At 48.9% G+C, this 7,239-nt stretch overlaps 1 protein-coding gene across 1 annotated transcript in view; it reads right to left on the minus strand.

The window, feature by feature from the left end:
- The window catches only part of LOC119862630 (sodium/nucleoside cotransporter 1-like), a 59,492-nt gene extending 52,488 nt beyond the window's left edge, over window positions 1-7,004 (minus strand). The window contains exon 1 of the mRNA XM_038419640.2: window positions 6,684-7,004. The gene's annotated coding sequence lies outside the window, so the exon portion shown is untranslated. The remainder of the gene's footprint in view (window positions 1-6,683) is intronic.
- Between the last annotated feature and the right edge of the window lie 235 nt (window positions 7,005-7,239).

The following is a 7,239-nucleotide window of genomic DNA, read 5'->3' on the forward strand; positions in this document are numbered from 1 at the left end:
GGGTAGAAATCACAGTGCCTGATGGGGTTAAAACATTGTCGCAGGTGGTTATGGATACATATCATCAGGCCCCCGTTCCCTCCCTCCGTAAAAGCAAGGGCAGACAATCGTTTTGCGCCTTTTTTCTTGAGTTACCCGTGCAGACGCCATGACATGGCAAGCATGGAGCCCGCTCAGCTAACCGTCACCATATGTCTCCTGGGTGCTGGCGGACATGGTACTGCATTGCTACACAGCAGCAGTTTATTGCCTTTTGGCAGCAGACAGTGCAGTATGACTGGTAGCCGTCGTCGACGTAGTCCTGGGTGCTCTTTTAACTGGGCACCTGGGCAAACATGGGAGTGACTCAGCCAGGTCATTTCCCTTGTTTCGTCTCATGGCGATTGAGTCCTATCGGCAGTGCACTGTCTTTTAATCTGCAACCAGCAGAAGATGATGGCCAGCAGTCATACTGCACCGTCTTCTGCCGAGCACCCAGGAGGTGATGATGGCTAGCACAGTCTGCTGCCAGCAAGATGTATAAAAATAGATGAAGTGGCTCAAAACAAGAAATAGAACCAGAAATTTCTGGGACTCCATCATGATCACCTCTGCTAATGAGCTCTGCATGGTCACCTCTGCTGATGAGCTCTGCATGGTCACCTGCAGCTTGCCACACTGGCCAAACAGGAAATTGAAATTCAAAAGTTTGTGGGCCTTTTCCTGTCTACCTGTCAGTGCATCTGAGTTGAGAGTGCTGTCCAGAGCGGTCATAATGGAGCACTCAGGGATAGCTCCCGGAGGCCAATACCATCTAATTGCGTCCACAGTACCCCAAATTCAACCCAGGAAAACCGATTTCAGTGCTAATCCCCTTGTCAGGGGTAGAATAAGGAAATTGATTTTAAGAGCCCTTTAAGTAAAAAAATAAGGGTTTTGTCATGTGGACTGGTGCAGGGTTACATCGATTTAATGCTGCTAAATTCGACCTCAACACCTAGTGTAGACCAGGGCTCAGTGTGATGTAACTGGAACATATCTAAAGCCAGATAGCCTAGCCTAGGTAAAGTGAATAAACAGGTTTATCCTAGACAAAAGAATGTGGGTTTACCCTAATGTATATTTTAGCAGTAAACAAAGACATCAAGCTAAACCAGTGGGGATATTCTGAGTCTGAAGTCAAGAGACAGAGAATTAATATGGCTCCTGCATCCCAGAGAGACACAGGAGACTGAATCCCCAGGAGACTTTCCTGCCTTTTAGGACAAAGACAATTCCTTTGGGGATATAAGGGACAGAGAGAGATCTATCTTTAGCCTTCACCTGAGGAGACAAAGGAACCAAGCACTTTGTGCTCCGTGTATGGGGTCCTGGCCAGAGGGTCTGGTCAGCCATGCTAGACAAAAACGGATGATGAGAAAATTACCTAGAGCAGAATCTGTCACTTGTTAAGTTAGGTCTTAGTCATCAGAAAATGTATTTTTACTTATCTTTGTTTGTAACCCGTTCTACCTTCAGTCCCTCCTGCATGGTATCATTTAACTTATGTCCTTTTGTTAATTAACATGCTCTATTTTGACTATAATCCAACTCCGTGCTGTGTTTGAATTTAAATGATTGTTCACTCCAGTTAAAGGAGACCAGGGAGGGGCTGTTGTGTTCTAGGCAGGCTGCTGGGGTCAGAGCACTGAATGAGGGAGGCACAGCACATGGACACTCAGGGAACTTCATGCTTGTCTGCTGGCTGTTGGTGTCCGGACTGTGAGCCACAGTGTCAGAGCATTTACGGCACTCAGGGTTACAGGGGAGGGGGGTGACACAAGCTCACACTGGTCTGGGTTGAACCCCAGAGTGTTACAGAGGGGAAGCTGGGAGCTTTTTCCTGGTTCTGTATCAGGCTCCAGGAGATGCCAGGAGCAGCTTTGTGATTCTAGGCCTGAGAGAGGAGTCATCCTGAATTTCTCTCTGTCCAGAGAAGCACTGAGTTTGTTCCTCCACCAATAAAGTTAATGTAAGAGCTGCCAGTGAGCTCAGAGTTGCAAGGCTGGCTCATTTGCTCTCTTCCTCTTCTTTGCCTAAGAGCTCTCTTCCTCGCCTCTCTACCCTTGACAGGGGGGAGTGCTGAGCAGCCTTCTTGTTCCAACTGGAGTGGGGGAAAACCCCACATTCCTGCCTGCCCCAGAACTTCCTCTAAGGGGACCAGGAGGCAAACAGACAGTCACTGTTTATAAAGTATGTTCAGCTCCTTTCCTGAGCTCATTTCCTGGGCCCTACCCCCACGATAAAAACGATATTCAACTGGTTGAGAATAAAAGTGCCGGACTAATCCCCAAAACAAGCATTGCAAACCCCGGAAATTCAGACCCAAGGTTACACTTAGAAGAAACCCAAGCATGTGACAATGTGGAAACACACAGCTAAGGCTCCCAGACATCCATAACTCTGCCCTGTAGTGACTCCATGCTGTAACAATGCCGTTATGACTGGTGCAGAACAGAATTTGTGGTCCCAGATTAGATTAAATTTGAATAGCTCCACCCCCAGGAAATTGAGTCATCTTCCGAGGGCTCTGACATTGGCGTTGTTAGCGAGGGTCTCAACGGTGACCAGGACCCACACAATGGGCTGGGGGCAGGTGCCTTCCCCTCACCCCCGCAGCACTCATACAGTGCAGCCAACCCCAAAAGCTCAGATGTCAACAGTCAGGTCCAACAATCCTAGAACTAGACCCCTAGAACAGTGAGATTTTTCTACCAGATTATAACATGGCTTGGTCTGCTTTAGAATACTGACCTCCCCCTATGCACCCCCCAACCCAGTGCATGTGGGGCAGCTGCAATGCACCAACAGGTCCAACATACAGATAGAGGGATCTGACCCCGCTGCATGGGCCCTGGCTGAGCCTCCAGCTTCCCAAGCCCAGCCTTGTGAACAACTCATACTGTGTGGAACCCAGCCCCACCCCCTGCCATCCATTGTCAGTCCCTGCCCTGTCCCTCCCTACTCACCCATCCATTGTCACCCCAGCCCCATCCTGCCCCTCAGTTTCCCACACCTGCCCCTCGCCCACAGCCATCCTTTGTCACCCCATCCCTGCCCCTTCCCACCCAGCCATCCAATCACCCTACACCTGTCCCACCCCTCCATGTCCCACACTCACCCCTCCCCACAGCCATCCATTGCCACCCCATCCCTGCCACTTCCCACCCAGCCATCCAATCACTCTACACCTGTTCCCACCCTTCCATGTCCCACACACCCCCCTTCCCACAGCCATCCATTGTCACCCCATCCCTGCCGCACCTTGCCCAGCCCCACACCTGCCCCCCTTCCCACACAGCCATCCATTGTGCCCCCCTGAATCTCCCAGTGATCTTCATCCCGCACCACAAGGTCCAGGGAGGGGGAACTTGTAGCAGGATCCTCTTCTCCCATCCTGGCAGACCACAGGGGCAGCTCCTTGCCCATCCTGGGTGCTGCAGCCAGGAAGAGGAGAGGGAGACAGCACAAAGCAGACTGACCCATGGCTCACAAGAGGGGAGGGGAAGCAGGGAGCAGAATGACTAGTACACACTCTATCTCCCTGCCATGTCAGCTGGACATTGATCCCCAGCAAGATAATGGAGTGGCTGTTATGTGACTCAGTTAATAATGATGTAAAGGAGGGTAATGTAGTTAATGCAAATCAACATGGCTTTATGGAAGATAGGGCTTGTCAAACTAATGTGATATCTTTTTTTCATGAGATTACAAGTTTGGTAGCTAAGGATAATAGTGTGGATGTAATAGACTTCTGCCAGGCATTTGACTGCATGTTATTTTGATTAAAAAATTAGGTCAATATAAAATTAACATGGCACAAATAAAATGGATAAAAAACTGGCTAACTGGTAGCCTCAAAATGTAATTTAAATGGGGAATCCTCATTGAGCATATATGTTTCCAGTGAGGTCCTGCAGGGATCAGTTCCTGGCCCTACGCTATGTAACATTTTTATCAATGACTTGGAAGAAAACAAAATTATCACAAATTGGGGGAGTGGTAAATAATGAAGAGGACAGGTCAACGATACAGAGCAATCTGGATCACTTGGTAAATTGGGCACAAGCAAATAATACATGTTTTAATACAGTTACATGTAAGTGTATACATCTAGGAACAAAGAATACAGGCAACACTTACAGGATGGGGGACTCTATCCTGGAAAGCAGGGATTCTGAAAAAGATTTGGGCTTGTGGTGGATAATCAGCTGAACATGAGCTCCTAGTGTGATGCTGTGGCCAAGAGAGCTAATGTGCTTCTGGGATGCATAAACAGGGGAACCTCTCATGGAGCAGAGAGTTTATTTTCTCTCTCTCTTTGGCACTAGGGTGACCACTGCTGGAATCCTGTGTCCAGTTCTCGTGCCCACAGTTCAAAAAGGATGTTGATTAAATGAAGAGGGTTCAGAGAAGAGCCACAAGAATGCTTAATGGATTAGAAAGCCTGTCCTATAGTAATAGACTAAAAGAGCCCAATCTATTTAATTTAACAAAGAGAAGGTTAAGGAGTGACTAGATTACAGGCTATAAGTACCTGCATGGGGAACAAATATTTACTGATGGGCTCTTCGGTATAAAAATGAAAGATCTAAAACCATCCAATGACTTGAAGTTGAAGATAGACCAATTCAGACTGTAAATAAGATGTATATTTTTAACAGTGAGGGTAATTAACCACTGGATCAACTTGCCAAGGGTTGTTGTGCATTCTCCATTACTGGCAATTTTTAAATCAAGAATGGGCTTTTCCTAAAAGCTCTGCTCTAGGAACTATTTTGAGGAAGTTCTCTGGCTTGTGTTATACAGGAGCTCAGATTAGATCAGTGGTCCCCAAACTGTGTGCACGCCCTGCTAAAGTGTCATGGAGGATGTTTGTGGGGGTGCACACTGGAGCCCAGGCCAGCCCCCACAGGGGGCGTGGAGAGAGCACCACACTTCCAACCTTGCTCTGTGCCCAGACCAGCTCCACCCCTCAACCCTGTTCAGCCTCCAGTCCTGCTCCGCTTTCAGGCCAGATCCGCTTCCAGCTCCACTTTACCCCCTGCTCCACCCCCAGCCCAGCTCTGCCCTCATTCCCTCTCTGCTCTCAGCCCCACTCTGCCTCTAGCCCCAGCTCCTCCCCCATCCCCAGTTCCGCCCCCAGCTCCGCCGCTGAGGAAGCCTTGGCTGTGCAGTATTGGAGGAGGAGTGCAGACAGATTCTGTTATTGGTAGGGGGTGGGCATGACTGGAAAAGTTTGCACACCACTGGACCAAATGATTACTATTGTCCCTTATAGCCTTGGAATCTATGAAATGGCAAAAGCTAGCAAGCCTGCTGACTAATGCACATGTGCACTCACTTACACTTTTGCCTGTGGATTAGTGAATGGCTGGTGAGTCTGTCCACTGGGCTGCCCAGAGCCTTGCCAGACACAATGTGTGCAGCCTCTGACAGGTTGCTAGGTGCCTTTATCCCTACTGCACAGTGCCGCCCAGAGGATTCAGGGGGCCTGGGGCAAAGCAATTTCAGGGGCCCCTTCCATAAAAAAAAAGTTAGTTTTGCCTCCCCAAGCGGTGAAGAAAAAAAAAGAAAAACCCAAGTTGTGCAGCCAAAGAAAGAAGAGGACAGGAGGACCTGCCGCCGAAGTGCCGCAGAAGACTGAAGCGGAGCGATTGAGCTGCCACCGAAGTGCTGCCGCCGAGGAAGACAGGGATTGAAAGACCCGCTGCTGAATTGCTGCCGAAATTGCCCCCACCCTGTCTGCGGGGCCTGGGGCAAATTGCCCCATTTGCCCCCCCCCTCGCGGGCAGCCCTGCCACTGCATAGAACAGCATAACAAAGGGCCTGTCCCAGGATCATACGGGGAGAAAAACAGGAATAGAGCCCGATCTCTGAACCCAGCTTTTTGACTTCTCCTGCAGGCCGTCCCAATGCCACCATGCACAGAAGATGCAGCCTTGCCTACCATACTGCACAATGACACCTTCTGAATTTGAGTGAATGAGCTTCCAAAGGGGTGGTGTCAATATGGAATGAAGAAAAGGAGTACTTGTGGCACCTTAGAGACTAACACATTTATTTGAGCATAAGCTTTCGTGAGCTACAGCTCACTTCATTGGATCCAAAGAAGTGAGCTGTAGCTCACGAAAGCTTATGCTCATATAAATGTGTTAGTCTCTAAGGTGCCACAAATACTCCTTTTCTTTTTGCGAATACAGACTAACACGGCTGCTACTCTGAAACCTGTCAATATGGAATGAGACACCAGATAATTAAGAAAATTTGGGTTCTTCTTGAAGTTTATCAGTTCTGTTTGTCCTGAAAAACCTCAAGTTCATCCAAAATTCCTTTCAAATGCAGGCAAACCCAGAAAATGGCACATTCTGTACTGTCAGCCTAACCCATAAGAGTCCACTAAATTCAAACCAAGCCCTGTCCTCACAATACCACCAACCCAGAGCCTCCAAATCCTCTGTCCCCTGCCCTGGTGCTGACCTTTCCTATTGCGCCTTCAGCCTGGCCACCTGCTCTAATCCTCACCCTTCCCATTCCTTTCTCTCTCCCATTTTCCTCCCCATCCCTCTAGCAGAGCTGGAGTCCTGCCCCACAATCCTCAGCCCTGGTGGCCCCATTCACCATTGGCTCCAGCCCCATGCAGACCCCATTAGCGAGTGACTCACCACAGACACCTGGTCCTTCTTGTGAGGGTTGAATACCGATTCCCTGGCTCTCTTGTGCTCACAGAAATCTCCTTCCCATTTCTTTGTGCCACAGGCTGGCAAGGGAGCAGGTTATCAATTAACAGAAGAGTCCAAGGAATTGGACTCCGTCTTCCCAGGTCATCGGATACCATACATGTCTACGCCTTCCTGCATGCTCCTCCAGCTAAACTCCTAATGACTTGGCTAACAATAAACACAGGAAGATAAAGCTCAGACCCAAGAATCTTAGTGGGTAGCCCTGTCCCTTCCACCTTGCCCTGTGAAACACCATTGTTAGTAAATATTCATAGATTCATAGATTCATAGATACTAAGGTCAGAAGGGACCATTCTGATCATCTAGTCCGATCTCCTGCACAGCGCAGGCCACAGAATCTCACCCACCCACTCCTATGAAAAACCTCACCCATGTCTGAGCTATTGAAGTCCTTAAATCATGGTTTAAAGACTTCAAGGAGCAGAGAAGCCTCCCGCAAGTCAACCATGCCCCATGCTACAGAGGAAGGCGAAAAACC

Source organism: Dermochelys coriacea, chromosome 10 (assembly GCF_009764565.3).
Source record: "Dermochelys coriacea isolate rDerCor1 chromosome 10, rDerCor1.pri.v4, whole genome shotgun sequence".
In the NCBI taxonomy this organism is placed as follows: domain Eukaryota; kingdom Metazoa; phylum Chordata; order Testudines; family Dermochelyidae; genus Dermochelys; species Dermochelys coriacea.